Raw genomic sequence first — 16,251 nt, 5'->3', positions numbered from 1 at the left:
GCATTTGATTGCTGATTCTCGCTCTGGCTCCAGCTTCCTGCTAATGGAACCCCTGGGAGGCAGTGGTGAGGCAAGCAGTCGTGTCCCTGTTACTGGCCAGGACACCTGGGTTGCATTCCAATCTGCAGGCTTTGGCCCTGGCCCAGCCTCAGCCTTGCGTTTGCAGGCATTTGCGGAGTGAACCAGCATATTGGAGCTTTCTCTCTCAAATAAGGAGGTAATAAATACAAATTGTAAAACTCTTAACAGCTATTGTCCGTAGATTCAGAATAATTGTTGACTTCCTATTGTGCATTAATTTCAAAATCAGGTAAGTAGAACAGTTGACTTTTTTTTTCCCTTCTAAGGGAAAATAATGTAACTTTTAAAAACATTAAATGAAATCCTTTTCTTCAAGCATAGAGTGACAGAAAAGGCTGTCCTGGGAGTTTTGCGTCACCCCTGGAGGCAGGGTGGGGTGCCTCAGGTGCTGTCTCCTGCCTTAGGAGGCTCTGGACTCCCCCAGAGGATGTGCACAAAGTACCTGGTGGCACAACAGCACCCGGCCTAGTCCTCAACATTCAAGTCCCTCCAGCTCTGAGACACCTGCTAGGTTCTTTACTTCTTCTGACCTTCTCTCCTTCTCCTCCCCCAAATAAGGAATGTCCACCAGGGAGCCCCACAGCCACCAGAACAAGCCAACCTCCATGAGTTTGGCAGAGAAACCTCCCAAGCTTCCCTTCTACCCCACCCCACACCCATTTTTTATGCCCACATCTTCCTACTCACTCTGCTTCCACTTTCTTCCTTAGATGTGGAGATGGACCCCATGCATCCAGCGTGGCTGAGGGGGTGCCTGGATGCTCATGGGGACATGTGATGGCTCTGTCCGACCCACTGCATCGTTTCATGCAAGAGAAGCACAAAGCTCTACTGTGTGTACATGCGTGACCTAGCCAGTTGTTAACTTACTGGAAAATGCCCCCAGCGACCACCAAGGCCTAACTCGCCCACTTGTCCTGCCCAGCTGACCGTCTTCTCTCCTGCTCCAGTCTCCCCTGAGACTTGTGAAAACTTCCTCTCCCATGCACTATTTCAGTTTCTGGTGACAAACTTTCTAACAATGAGGAACACCCACCTATCTCTAGGATGTATCTTCTCACTGCTGAAAATGCCTCTGCACTCATTTCCTGAGGATTAGGGCTCAAAGTCGCATCCCAGGGAAGACCTGAAATGGTGCCCTGAATAGACCAGACATGTTTGGCAAAAGCAGATTTGGACAGAACATGGATCTTGTTTCCTAATAAACTTGATTGCTTACTGTAACAAATGTGCCATACTCTAAGATGGGTGACATGGATAAAGGAACTTGAGTGTGGGCAGCTCTTTGTATTGCATTTGCAGTTTTGGACTGGGTCTAAAACTCTTCTAACATTAGAAGTTTAAAAAAAAAGGAACAGGAAAATAGATAGCCTGATTGGAGATGCAAATCCCTGTGCAGAAGCAGCTAACCCCCTGGCAGATTAAATTCCCTGATACGAAAAAAGAACCAGAAACAATTAGCTGGCACAATCTCCCAACAGAGGTGATTTCATGAACCAAGTCTCAACATTAGGGACTAGGAAGGTAGGGCTTAGCTGAAAAGAAGCCAGTTAAAAGCTTATATATTCATCAAGTGTTTGTTGGAATCCGTTTAGAATGACAGCAGGCATGTTTGGCACAGCAGTTCAGCTGTCAGTTGCCACTCCTGCATCACATGTCAGAAGACCTGGGGTCCAGTCCTGCTCCTGATTCCAGCTTCTTGCTAATGGGTGCTCTGGGAGGTGGAAGGCAAGGTTTCAAGCACTTGGGTCCCTGTTTGGGAGACTTGGATTGAGTTCTTGGATCCTGGCTTCTGCCTGGCCCAGTCTGATCTGTTGGCAGTTGGAGGAGTAATTTTGCAAATGGAACGTTGCTTTATGTTTGTCTCTCTCTCTCTTTCAATTCATGAAAAAGGTCAAAAATTGAAAATAAAATTATGTTTTTATTTGTTAAAGAGTCTATTCAAAGGAACACAAATAATAGGGAATTAGAGAGATAAAAGAGGTTGATCAGGTTTTGGAAGTTGAGTGGGAGCTGACTGGATGAAATGCCGTGACCTCCTTCATCCGAGCGGAGAAAGCCCAGTCCCAGTGTGGCCCAGGTGAATCCAGGTGAAGGTCAAGACTGGGAAGCAAGAAAGACGTTGAATGCAGCTGAGGTGCCAGCAGGGTGGAAGGAGTAATCTGTAGGACTAAACAGGAAGCAGAGTTCCTACAAGGACCTCTGTGATTAAAGTCTGTTTTTTTTCATTATTTATTCAGTTTTATTTGAAAGGTATATTTGCAGGGTGAGAGGGAGAGGTAGAAAGATCTTCCATTCAAAGGGCCACAATGGCCAGAGGCGAGCTGGCCTGAAGCCAGGAACCTGAAGCTTCTTCCAGGCATCCCACGTGAGTGTCGGAGTCCAAGCACTTGGACCATCCTCTATGCTTTCCCAGGTATAGCACCATGGTTCCGGATTGGAAGTAGAGCAACCAGGACATGAACTGGCACCCATATGGGATGCCAGTGCTTGCAGGTGGAGGATTAGCTAGTAGAGGCATCATGTCAGTCCCCCCCCCCACCTTAAGTTCTGTTTCAAAGGCGTTTATTAACCCCAGGAAACTTAAACAAGTACAAAGAAAAAAAAAAAAGAAAGAGAGAAGTAGAGTTCAATTAGACCCAGCATAAAAAAAAATTGCCATCACGTAGTACAAATGCTGAATACTGGATGAAATTCTTGGATTGCATTGTAACTTTATCAAGAGGTTGAGGGAAGGTAAAAGTGTGAGCAGCACATAAGAGGGCTGCAGCCTCGTCTGGGGGAGTGCAAGGTCAACGGCACACACCGGTGGAAATGTCACGGAACGTGCTTTTTCTGAGTGGGAGGTGGACTGTAGAGGTTGAGTCTTTAAAGAGGACTTAAATTAAAAGGAGGACATTGGGGTGGGCTTTGACCCAATATGTTTGGATAGAGACCAGATGCCCCCAAATGGAGGACCTAAGGAGGTCACTCACTAAGCAGAAATAACCATGAGAAAGCCCAAGTGAGGGACCTCTGGACCAGCAGTTGCTTCTGTGCCTTGCTCTGCACAACTTTGAGAAAATACATGCATTACTTACCGTCTGTCCCAACAATATATACCTGACCTCCCCTGATAAGAGTGAATGGGGGAGGGCGAGTGTGGATGGGCGTAGCTACTATTGACCATGATCAGGCTTTTTAGGGCTGGCCTGTGAGGATGAGCCCTGGTTGTTTCAGTACAGGGCATTGAGTGGTCTTCCCCTTGCTCTGGTCTCAGGACAGCTAAGTGTGGCTATGGAGAGTGCTGAGTTAATACTCAGCACAGCCTAAGTGTCCTCAGAGAGCGGTCTCCCACTGCTGTTGGGTTGTGGGAAGGACTCCCAGCTCAGACAGACAGGGTTTTCTTGAAGTATGGTGAACTATTCGCCAGTACTGCTAAAGAAACTGTCCCTTGACATCTGTGTGTTGCTCTTCAGAAGCTGCAGTGACACAATGCACAGGAGGATTTTGTGGAAAGCAGGTTGACTGCCTTCTTTTGTTTTGCTTTCTGGCAGATGCTAAGGTCATTTCACTGCTCTTCCTCTAGATACACCATAAATTGTGGCAGATCACTGTAAGGCACTGGGAAAGCCCAAAGCTGAGAGTGCTGCAGGCTCCCCAGCTCTACCCAGAAATGCAAATCACCTACTTGGGAAACCATGTCGGACAATGGGAAGAAAAACACACCCAACCTGGGAAGAGACTTCAGTTGCAAGCATGCTTTGGCCCGTCATTCCTGGTACAGCAAGCAGCCTCTGCTGTTCTGCCTGCCACTGCTTTGCAGTATACAACAGCAATATTCAGCCTATAGCTTGCCTGCCTGCTACGCGCTTGCACCTCTTCAGTGAATCCAGCTCTGATTGTTCTGGTAAGTTCTCTTTCTACCTGTGATACTGCCCTCAATCAGTTCCTTCCCACAATATAGTGTGTGTGTGTGTGTGTGTGTGTGTGAAGTTCTGTATGTTTCAGGGCAATCTCACAATCTTCCATGATCGCAGACGAGCATACTAACACAGAAGAGCAGAGAAGTCTCAAGGACAGCTCAGTAATATTTGGAAAGGAGAACAATAAGGAAACTTTTCCAACTTCAGAAAAGCCTTTTTTTTTCTTTGTAGCTTTTCAAGGTGGTTTGCTAAGTGCTTACTGGTGGATTCGTTGCTGTGGTTCAGTTTGTCTTCTGTAGTAGTTGGGTATGGTTGTGCATTGATATGTATTGTAGTCTTAATCCATGCGCAGTGTCTCCTGGTCATAGTGGAGATGTTATTATACTTCTTAACTGCTTGCATGGCCTTTAAGCAATTAAAGGTGTTGTCCTGGCCAACTTTACAGGGCTGAGAATCCACCAGAAGATATGGAACAGATGCCATTTGTCCTCTTATCAACCCAAGTTCCAGGCCGCACACACTGTGAACAGTAACAGAAAAGTAGAAGGGGTGGGCATTTGGTATAGCAGTTAGGACACCATGTGTCTTGTATTGAAGATTTGGGTTCAAGTCTTAACTCTACTCCCAACTCTAGCTTCCTGCTTATTGTGTACCCAACAGGTGATGGCTTAAGTAGTTGGTCCTTGTCACCCATGTGGGAGATGTAGATTGCATTCTGGGCCCTTGGCTTTGGTCTGTTTCAGCCCTGACTGTTCAGTGAGTGAAACAGTAGCTGAAAGATTTCTCTTTCTAATATATAAATAAAAATGGATGGAGAAAGGAAGTAGACCGTGGTTTTTATGAGTCTCTCTACACTTTCTGTCCTGGCCAGGTTTTGGTTGATCGTATTTGGGTTTCCTTTATCATCCTTGATTTAAAGGATTTCCCCCCCTTTTTCTTTTTTGAATAAAAGGGATGACTTGGATGTGTGTTTTCATGATTGCTGGGTCAGAGCACTTCTCCGTGTTGGTGCAGTAGAGCCAGGTTTTTTTCCTTCCTCTCCGAGAGGCCGGCTCACCCCCAGCCTTCCGCAGGGTTCTGTTCACAGGAGCTGCTGGATGCAGCAGGTTTGCTGGTGAACTTTTCCAGGTGCTACCTTTGTGTTCCTTTGTTTTTTCTCGATAGCTCACTGAGCTGTTGTAACAACTGAGGTCTGGTGATGGTGGAAGACAGACTGCATGCCTGCATTTGTAGAATAAGATCCTGGTGAATTAATTTTAAGGCTGCCTCCCTCACACATAGGGGCTCTTTTAGAGGCCAGAGGAGCTGACAGTTGGAACCTGCATAGCAGAGAGACCCTGTTCTGTAAAAGACAATCAATGTTTCAGAGTCTCATTTGCATAGTAACCACAGAGCTTAGCTTTTAATAGCTCTTCTGTGTGTTTTCTCCATACCTGTTGACCTCTACCCTGAGTTCCTTTGCCAGGTTCCTTTCACCACAATTCTGGGAAGTTCCTGTCCGCAGCTCATTTACAGATGAGCTTTGCACATGTCAGGGAATCCACTGATAAAATCATCTGACCTAACTGTGAAGTTAAACATGAACATTCTGCACATGGACTTGCACCTCCTTGTTCAAGATCGTACTGTATCATAACATATATCCCAAAACTCACTGAAGGAAGCCAGAGTATCATGTGGATGTCATGTGAAAGCAAATTGTAATAGATTTTGTCTCTGAGAATTTTGTGGGATACCAAAAATTAACAGTATTGAAAAAGCAGCTTGATACAGACATGTTCTTGCTAGTTTGATGTGACTTAAATTACTCTTTAGGACAAAACATCTGATTCACTTATTCTATGTATTTGTACTGTTCTCTCAGAAATTTTCACCACATTGAGTGACTGTGACTTACATAACCCACACTCAAAAGCAATTTATGTTGCTGTCGATTTGGTTCGATAAAGCCCTCTGCATTGAAAGGTTAAAAGAACTGTTCTCTTTACATTTAAGTACTTTTCATGGTGGAACGGTTTAAGTTGAAGTGATGTGAAACGAAGATTTTCATTTAAAATGTATCTAATCACAGCTGTCAGATAAGCTTTAGGAAATGCTGTAGTTTTGTCCAACTAGCTCTTTGATTAGAGAGTTAAAGATTTCCCTGGGAAAGTGGTTCTAGCATGCAGTGTAGAAGGTCGCTTTTCTCATGTGTGCCTGTCATACACACAAACACACCTCCCTCACTTCTCTTCCCCTGTTGCCTACGCTCCGGGCTGATTTCTAGGCTCTTCTGTTTCGGGAAAATGTTCCTCTTCTTCTCTTAACACCAGGTGTCCATTTCCATCCTTCACATCTTCCCAAACAAGAACTGGAGTCTTCTCTTTCTTATGAGACAACTCACCCCCGAGGGACTGATCCGGAGTCAGAAGTCCAGCACTCGGTTGGAATCATTAAGTCAAGTATGAGGATGCTTCAGTGTCCATGCAAAAATGCAATGAAAAAGCAAATTTATTTTGGGTGTACAACAGTTTGAAGCCATATATAACTCTTTCATAATATGCATTTCAATGCACTTTTTCAAAAGACTCTTTATGAATTTCAGTTTTTGTATCCAAATAATCTAGTATTTTAAAAAGATTTATTTGAAAGCCAGAGTGGAGAGAGAGACTGAGAGCTGCCTTCCTTCTGCTGGTTCACTCCCAGATGTCCACAATGCCTGAGGCCTGAGAAGCCAGGAAGCTGGAGTTCCATCCAGATCTCCCACATGGGTGGTAGGGACGCAAACACTTGGGCTCTCTTCTACCTCCCCAGGCGCGTTAGCAGAGAGGTGTATTGCAAGTGAATCTCTATTTCTGACAATGCTGGAATCATCTTCTGCATAGCACTCTGTCCTTAAGCAGTGTCTCCAAATTCCCTCATTCACTTAAGGATCTCTGGTCTCAAGATTTGGAAGGCAGCTTAGCTAAGAGAAAAATTGCCACCCACCTCCGCTCCAAAAGAAAGAAATCTAAAGCAATTAAAGCTTTAATTTTTCATGACCCCAGTTTCTATAAATGCAAATGACTAATAGACACCATGAAATATTGATCAAGTCAGTAATCCAGGATTATATATGATGCCAAATTGCTCCCTATTGCCAATGAAAAAGCTATCAGGCAGCAATATCTGCAGACACAAACTTCCGGAAGATCTAACAGGGGAGTGAGCTCTCCTCTGAGGCCTTGGTTTTCATAAGGGCCAATGTTGAATGGATTGGAAGGCTGCCCTGGACCCTACAGAGGGCAGAGGGGAGACAACACAGGAGGGAAGACCTATGTGACATCTACCCAGGGCTGTCATCTGAGCAGAGACCAAGCCCTCTGGGTGGATTAGGGCTGAGGGGGCAGGACTATCTTTGTTAAAACTTCTTCATCTTGGTCTGACTTTCAGGCCAGTGGAAGAGTCATTCATCATGGGTGGGCAGTGTTGTCTTCAGGGGCTGACCAGTGTCCACACAGCAGTACGTGTCAGGGGCCCATCCCATCAGAACTGAGCTGGACAACTCTAGTTCTCAGCTTCTGCCAGGTGAAAACTGAGCCAACCCCCAACCCACTCTAAGTGGCAAGAAGTCCCCTAGGATTGCTGGACCACTGGAGGTGGGGTAGGATTTAGAAACTTGGTAGGGAAATACAGTCACCATCACTGAGTGATGTGGACTTGTTCTGAGAAATGCCTTATTAGGTCATTTTTGTCGTTGTGTAAAGAGCAGAGAGTGGACATGCACAGATAGGACAGGTCAGAATTCCCTGTGGCATCTTGACTCAATCCAGGGCCTTGGTAGGTGCAAGATGTTTGAGATCCCTGTGAGCATAACCTGGAGAGCTACTTTATTGGAAGCTTTTTGTTTCCACAAGCAGAAAACAAATGCTCTAAGTTGACATAGTATGGTAACCACATAGACCAGTAATACTGACACTTGTCATTATCGAATATTGTAACTGTGTGTAACTGCGTGTACTTTACGTTTAGATGAGTGGCAGTGCAATCAGTTTGCTTACAGCAGCAGCAGCACAAACATGAGTAATGCATTGCACTGTGATGTTTCATTAGATAAGAAATTTTCAGCTTTGTAAATAATCTTTTTGGACTTCAGCATACATGTGGTCAGCCACCGACATGAAGGTCCTAGGACTCTGCCTGGTTGCACTGAGTTTCTGGTAGTGGAGAACATGTATGAGCAACTCATTTGCAGCAGAATCAGTTGTCAGACAACCAAACAACCTCTTTATGGGTCTAGCCCTATCTGCAAAAGCCCACTAACTTGTTATGACAGAGACTTAACCCTCCAGGAACTGACCCTACTGGACTGTCTTGCTGTATGATCCAGCAAAGGGATCATGAGATAGTTACAAGCAGCTGGAGGGGATTTTATTTCCTTCCCATACAAAGAGAATGATAGGCAAGGAGAACTAGCTTCTTTCTTCCTGTCTTGAAAGCAGTTTGAATGAGGACATGACACTTGTAACTGTGTGTTGGTGGCAGTGAGGTCATGACCATTGGGAAAAGGCCTGCAGAGCCGCCTTCAGGTCAACCCTCAGGCCTGCTGCTGTGGACACCACAGAGACCTCGGGGCATCCTACCTCAGAGCTTCCTGTGGGGCAAGAAAATGCCTCCTCCGTGACACATGTCTTCTAGCTGCAGCTGAAAATATTTCCATGGGCTATTTTGCCTTTTGTAAGTGTCTGAAAACCCAGCTAACTCTGACTTAAGCCACAGCTTGGGGTACTTATTTTCTATAAAGAGTGCTTAGGATTGAATCCTGGCTGCTCTGCTTCCTATCCACTTTCCTGTTAATGCATATCCTGGTAGGCAGCAGATCATGGCTCAAGTATTTGGATCCCTGGCTCCCAAGAGGGAAACACAGATGGAGTTCCTGGCCACCAGTTGATGAAGTCTCTCTCCCTTGCTCTCTCTCTTACTCTGCCTTTCAAATTACATAAATAAATCTTTTTTAAAAAATCACATAGAAGTATTCACTGGTTTCCCAATAGTGAATCCCATAAGTGGCTCGTTGGCCCCTCTAAGTCATCGGAAACTCAAACTTTTCCTGCTCTTCCTGTATTCCAATAGCTTTTGACTTCTGGCTGCTATCTCTTGGTCTCAAAATGACTTCACTAGCTCCAAGACCATCTTCCTGGTATAGGAAGGGAAGGGAGGGAGAGAACAGAAAGGGCGCTTTCATTCCAACCACCTTCTTACTATATGGGAAGGTCTTTCCCAGGATCCTGGGAGAGTACATCCTTGCATGTTATTGACCAGAAATGGTCATACGTCCATCCATTGACCAGTCATTGGGGAAGAGGGCCAAGGCAGCTGTTCTTGTCCTCACTTAGGCTCTTCTGGACTTCTGCTCTTTTCTTTCCCTGGTGCTCTGTGCTCTCCCCACATCCAGGGCACTTGCTGCAGCCCTAGGTCTCTTAGTGTGTCTGCATCCTTTGGGTTTCTGTTGAAGATTATGTTTTTCCATGCACCAAGCTTTCTTTTGTTAGCTAGACCCAGAAATAATTGTATGTTCCTGACTGCTACAAATCACTGATGTTTGTGGAGTTAAGCAAAGCAAAAACCACAGTAGTCCTCAGTTATGATTCCTGCTGCTTCTCTCCCTGGAGCCCGGCATTTTAAGGTCTGGCCCCGTACCAGGGGATGGCTGTAGCTGGTAGAAGACATTCTTGGTTTTTACCACTGGGCACGAGAGGAGGGGCATACCACTGACATCTGGAGAGGCCAGATGCTGCTAAACATCCTACCATGCACAGGAAATATTCGCAGAAATGCACACACACATTCATACACACAGACACATATACAGGTACACATACACACATCCATATACACATGCAAACACATATACACATACATACACATACATATGTACACACACATATTCATGCACATATATACACATACACACTTCAAAAATGTCCACATAAAAATATCTGCAGGGCCAGCGTTGGGAGCCCTGTCACTGGAGAATAAGACCTGCCCCAGAGCCATCTTTGCTCTGTTCTGAAGGCCTCCTTTTTACTCCAGACACTCTGTGCCTCTCTGTATGGACACTGAAGTGCCCCTGTGAGGCACCAAGTAATTGTGTTAAGTCACCAGTGAAATAAAGTTCATCTTTTCTATTCTCACCTTTGAAAAACCACCATAGTCCTTAGGTGGCTTTTCTATGCAGTTGCACAAGGTTCTAGTCTGGGCAGCAGCGTCCCCCAGTGCTGTTGCATCAGAGGGGGTGCCGGGCAGGAATGTGGCAGGCGAGCTTTGGGACAATGTAGACACATTCTGAATGCTGCCACTTCTGCATAGTTTTGGTCTGGGGCATACAGGAGCTTTCCTTTAGGGTAACCAGTTCTTATTTTTCTTTCCCTTATCATCTTTCTATTCTTATTTCATATTCATATAGAAAGAGAGACAGTCTTACAAGCAAGAGAAGGGAGAGAAATCCAGCACACAGAGTTGAGTGGGTTCTCTTCTCATCTGGGCTGTAGTTGGCTGTTCCAGTAGACACTTTAGGGTTCTCTGCTAAAGTAAGGGCCTGACTTGGAGTTTGTAGCAGTTGAAATGTAGGTTTGGGTGCTGTTATCGAGAGATTCCTGACTCTACACACATTGTTTCAAATAAGTTAGGTGCTTCTTTCTTACATGACCATCTGATTGGGTGATCTAGGGTTGATCATGTGGCTTGGTGATGTCCTGAATGCAGGCTCCTTTGCTCCACCATGTTATGTTCGATATGCCCATTCTACCTTACTGTCAAGGATGGCTGCACCGTTTCCTACCATCACACCCACATTCCAGCCAGCAGGGAGGGGCTAAGGAGAATGCAGAACACTCCCTTTAACTGTTTTTTTTTTTTTTTTAAGATTTTTTTTTTCTTTATTGGAAAGTCAGATATACAGAGAGGAGGAGAGAAAAGAGAGGAAGATCTTCCATCCAATGACTCACTCCCCAAGTGACCGCAACAGCCAGTGCTGTGCCGATCTGAAGCCGGGAGCCAGGAACTTCCTCTGGGTCTCCCACGTCGGTGCAGGGTCCCAAGGCTTTGGGCCATCCTCGACTGCTTTCCCAGGCCACAAGCAGGGAGCTGGATGGGAAGGGGAGCTGCCGGGATTAGAACCAGCACCCATATGGGATACTGGCACATTCAAGGCGAGAACTTTAGCCGCTAGGCCACTGTGCCAGGCCCAGGAACACTCTCTTTAACTTTTAAAAAAAGTGTTTATTGTTTAATTTTTTTTTTTTGTTTGAAAAGCAGAGTTAGAATCTTCCATCCTCTGGGTCACTTACCAAATGGCTGCAACAGCCAGAGCTTGGCCAGGAGAGTCTTCTAGCACTTGCCCACAGGTGATGGTGGAGGTGACAGTGGATATATAGTTGCCAACGAGAGTTCCCAATGGGGGGCCCTTGGTATAGGGGTCACCTCTGCTGCTGGCTTCTCTGCAGCTGCTGGGAGCCCGCTCTCTAGCATCCTCCCCACAGCACACTGAGCAAAGGGAGCTCAGCCAGGGAGAAGCAGAGGCCTCCTTTATCCTCACATCCTCCTGGCTCCTCCTCATTCTGGGTTCCGGAGCCTAACTCTTTTTTTTTTTTTAAGATGTATTTATTTTTAATTGGAAAGGTGGTTATACAGAGAGGAAGGTCTTCCGTCCAATGATTCACTCCCCAAGTGGCCTCAAGGGCCGGTGCTGCGCTGATCCGAAGCCAGGAGCCAGGAACTTCTTTCCGGGTCTCCCACGCGGGTGCAGGGTCCCAAGGCTTTGGGCCATCCTCGACTGCTTTCCCAGGCCACAAGCAGGGAGCTGGATGGGAAGAGGGGCCACCGCGATTAGAACCAGCGGCCATATGGGATCCTGGTGCGTGCAAGGCGAGGACTTTATCCACTACACTATGGTGCCGGGCCCACTTTGCCTAACTCTTAAAGTGGCAAGTCTGCTGCTTGTCCTTCTGTCTACCAACTCAGTCTGGTAACGTCACTAGTGAAACCTTTAGCTTCGGTTGTTAACCACATTGTTCTGAGGTGAATTTAATTAATGCTAACTTCATTTTTTTTGAGGTTCAGGGAAAGATCTTCGTGTCCCAATGGGTGATGAAGCTCCAGCCTATTGATTACAGGGGTTCACTAGCAATGCAAGTTGGCTTTGCTTATCGACTTGGCTGGCTGAGAGAGGATTTGACTGGAAATGGAAAAGAATAGTGAGGGACGCTGTGTTGACTTGGAGGTAGGGCAACAGCTGTCACTCTTGACCGCCAAGGGGACTCCTGTCTGTCAGCAAGCAGTTTGTCCAGAACATTCCTAGGCTAGAGAGCCCCTGCTAGTGCAGAGGAATCAGGACAGGGCATGGCTAAATACATCCCACTGCTCACTGCTCACCAAGAACACCCGTCCTTTTGCTTTTCTCACAAATTATCTATGGTCACAGCAACAAAGAACAGCAATGTGGCAACACCCAGGTCCCAGAACCCACCCACAAACTGCACCTGGACTAGCCACCAGCTCCTTTGTGCCTTTCCCTCCTTTATTCCCATAATGGCCCCAAGAGGATCAGCTGACCTCAGCTAAGTGAGATCCATCCTTTCTGTGGTTTGGTGAAACCTTGCTGCCCCCATTATCCTGCAGAGGCAGCACGGATATATTCCACTTGCCAGAGAGCTTGGCAATGGGATCTTACTGTTTGTTTGCTGGTGGTGGCTTCTTTATCCCAGTAACAGAAAAGGGTCTGTGGATGACTTGACAGTCAAAGCCACACAACCCACTAGTTCACTCTCAGCTTTCCTGGGGGCGGGATGCCTATGGTTGAGACAGTCAGAAGGTTCAGATAGGAATGCATGCCCCCTCAGGGTCTAATAAGATAGCCAACTAATTTCTGTACCGGGTTGGTGAGGGGGATGCTGAAAGTCTCTGCTCTCAAAGGGCTTGGGAGGAGAAAGACACACAAAAAGGAACTAAGGGAACAGGCATTGTGGTGCAGTGGGTTGAGCTGCCATTTGGGATGCCAGAATACCGAATTTGGATGCAGATTAGAGTCCAGGCTACTTCACTTCCGATTGAGCAACCTGCAGATGCATACTCGGAGGCAGCAAAGCATGGCTCAAATTCCTGTACCTCTGTCATCCAGTTGGGAGACCTGGGTTGAGTTCTGGGCTTCTGGCTTGGGCTAGCCCAGCCCTGGCTATTATAGGTAGTTGAGGAGTGAAAGAGGGATGAAGATCTCTCTTTCTGTCTTCCTGCCTTTCAAGTACATGAAAACAGACATTAAAAAAGAAAGAAGGGAGCAGAGCCCGGCAGCTGTCTTTTCCCAGAGAATTTTGGTACACTTTAATGGTAGTGGAAGCTTGTAGGGAAGGAACATCAATAAGTGTTAGTAATTAATATTAATTAGGACTGAGTCATGGGACTATCAGAATGGCTTGGCAGTTATTTCCCCCATGGCAACTGGAATGCCTTTGATGGAAATGCCATTTATTTCACTCTACAATCCTCAGAGACATAATCTAAGCTAGGGAAAAGAATTGTCTGGGAAAATCCATGACCAATATGGCCAGCACCACTAACCACAAGAAAAGACCGTGTCTGGGCTTGTCTGTCTGAGGACTAAGATAGTCCTTGTCAATGCACAGCTTGTCAGTGATTCTTATAGCTCAGAGGAGTTATACCAGCATTTGGTAGAAGTTGGTGTTCTGGCTGCCTCAATGGGAATAAACTGCAGAACACACGAATGATTTCCAGCTGAATGGTAGCTCATGCTACTTTAGGCTGGTTTTTTGTTTGTTTCGCTGCAATGAGGAGAGTAGCAGTGGCTGTTGGTTTTCTTTATTCCAGTGATGAGTGGTGCTCCAGTCATTGGCAGGGAGAGCATGAAGGATCCACCTTGTGGGCTTCCACCCTCACTTCCCACCTTCCAGCTGCACCTCCAGGTTTCCTCTCACCTGCCCTAGAGTGAATTGATGAGAGGAGCCCAACCACAGGTGGTGGCCAGCTTGGTCAGGGCAAGGGGAGAGACCGTGTGGTTGCCAGCCTAGTGCCCAGGTGGAGGAGCCAGAGTCCCAGAGAGCCGAGTGTCATGGGCAACCCCAGGGCTCCAGGCACAGGCTTAATATTCTAATAAAGCTCCGAGTCAGCCGTGACTGACTGGCCACGGAGGGCTGGACATTGCCACGCTGGATCCATGTCAGCTCTCAGGAGAACAGCACGATGTAGGGGCAGAGGCAGTGGCTGCAAAACATGGTGATGTCAGTGCCACCAGGCCCCATTTTCCACGTGCAGCACATTGTCTCTTCCCTGGTCATGGTGGCCTCTCCCGTTGCCCCCACTTCAATCCATCCTTCCAGGAGGCATCAAGGAGGGTTGTCAGACCAGCACTCCTCAGGTTTCAAGTTGTACACAGCTCTCCTAGGGACCAGGAGTTCATGGGTCTGCACTGGGGCTGAAGACTATTTCTCACAAGCTCCCAGACGAGGCCGAAGCTGCTGGTTGGTTGCAAAGTGAGGATGGCTGTGCTGGGGATGGCAGGGCTGTGTGGATGGAGCATCCGGGGCCCAAGCCTGGCACGTGGTGTCCAGGTGCAGGCAGCTTTTATCACCGCTCATCTCTGCTCCAACCCTGCAGCATGCCTATCACCTGCACGATACAGTCGAAACGCAGCAGTCTGACTATTCTCAGGCCCTGTCTGCCCATGCACTGGCAATGCCAAGCCACTATACAGCACTTCTGGAAGGAGGGCAAACATTTCTAAACCACCACATCTTTTTATTGACCTTGGTCTTGAATGCCCTTCTTTCCCTGTTCACCTGGTTAAATTTTCCTCATTCTTTTAAGCCACTAGGTTCTCAGAACCCTTTGCTAGGAGACTCTAAATTGTCTGTAGACCATGCCTTCTGGGTGAACAGGAAATCCCCACTTGTATATCACCTGATATACATGCAGTAGATTTCAGTAAGTGTTGGATGACTGAAACCAATAGTTCAGCTCCTTTTTCTTAAGATGTGTTTTATTTATGTGAAAGGCAAAGTGAGTGTGTACATGAACTTCCATCTGCTGTTTTACTCCTCAGATGGCAGAAACGGCTGACATGGGGCCAAGTTGAAGCCAGGAGCCTGGAGTTTCAGGGGCCCAAGCACCTGGACCATCTTCTGCTGCTTTACCAGGCACATTAGAAGGGAACTGTATTTGAGACAGAGCAGCCAGAATAAACTGGCACCCACATGGGATGCCGACATTGTAGGCAGCAACTATCCATAATTCCACAACACAGAGTCCTGGTTTGTCTCCTTTTGCTGTAGCTTCCATGACTGTGCTCTACCTCAAAAGGCCAAACCAGCCTTTTAACCTGGCTGCTCACTCGTCCTCCGTGGTGCTTTAATAAAAGGGAAGTGTGACCTCACTTCAGACCCACTTGAGACAGTGTGTCAGCAGGTGCATCTCTGATGGGGTGTTTTTGTTTGTTTTAGTAAGAGCATGTGCTTGCTTGCTTGCTAGCTAAAGTAAGTGATATAAATATCACTTCATGGATTCTTACTTTATCCCATGCATTATAAACCGTTACTCTATTTATTTTGATGCTAAGATTATCCCTGATTTAGCTTTCAAGCTGGCTCTCATGTTCCTTGAACTTGTCCATGTCAGGCTTTGAGTAATTCCCAGCTTTCCTGTGTAGGAAGAGTCCAGGCTCGCTTTGAGGCCTGTGTGCTTCTGACCAAACACAACAGGTGGCTCTGCTGTGCCCGGGTTTGTATGCCTCATGCCAACCAGGAGCCTCCACTCACCGACAAGCATGGTCTGATGCCAGAGCCACACACATGAACAAAAGGAAGAGCGAAGTTGTTAGGCAGGGGCAGGCAGAGGGAGCTCCATGCAGCATTACTCAGGACAGCTGGCTCCAGGCAAGGGCACAGATGACTCAGGTCCCCGGCTACCTGGGGCAGATACCTGGAAGTGCCCAAGGCAGCAGCTGAGGGAAATGAGGAGGAGGTGATGCAGAGAGGGCCTTTCTGGAGAAGAATGTGTTTCTCAACAGGGAGGGAAGTTGTGCTAACTTGGTCTGTCTGCGTGGAGCAGTGATAGTCACAGGCCGGGCTCTGCCTCTTGGGGACCCAGCCCAGGAGTTCCCTGGGAAGGGCAAAGCCAGCCCACAGCTTTCCTCTGGAGTAGGCCAGTAGTGCCCCAGACAGCTCGCACTCAACAGCATCTTTGTTCCAGAGAACTCAAAGTGGTTCACAGATAATGAGCAGACCATTTTTTTTCACTG

General features: G+C 46.9%; 1 protein-coding gene across 2 annotated transcripts in view; it reads left to right on the top strand.

Moving 5' to 3' along the window:
• The window catches only part of EEPD1 (endonuclease/exonuclease/phosphatase family domain containing 1), a 165,608-nt gene that overhangs the window by 8,701 nt on the left and 140,656 nt on the right, over nt 1-16,251 (top strand). The window contains exon 2 of one of the 2 annotated variants that reach the window (XM_058678272.1): nt 3,650-3,970. The gene's annotated coding sequence lies outside the window, so the exon portion shown is untranslated. Of the gene's footprint in view, nt 1-3,644; nt 3,971-16,251 lie in introns of those variants that run through there. The other variant, XM_058678273.1, reaches the window with a different exon arrangement.

This window comes from Ochotona princeps, chromosome 20 (assembly GCF_030435755.1).
Source record: "Ochotona princeps isolate mOchPri1 chromosome 20, mOchPri1.hap1, whole genome shotgun sequence".
Lineage (NCBI taxonomy): Eukaryota > Metazoa > Chordata > Mammalia > Lagomorpha > Ochotonidae > Ochotona > Ochotona princeps.
This window is presented reverse-complemented; position numbering and strand designations above follow the sequence as displayed.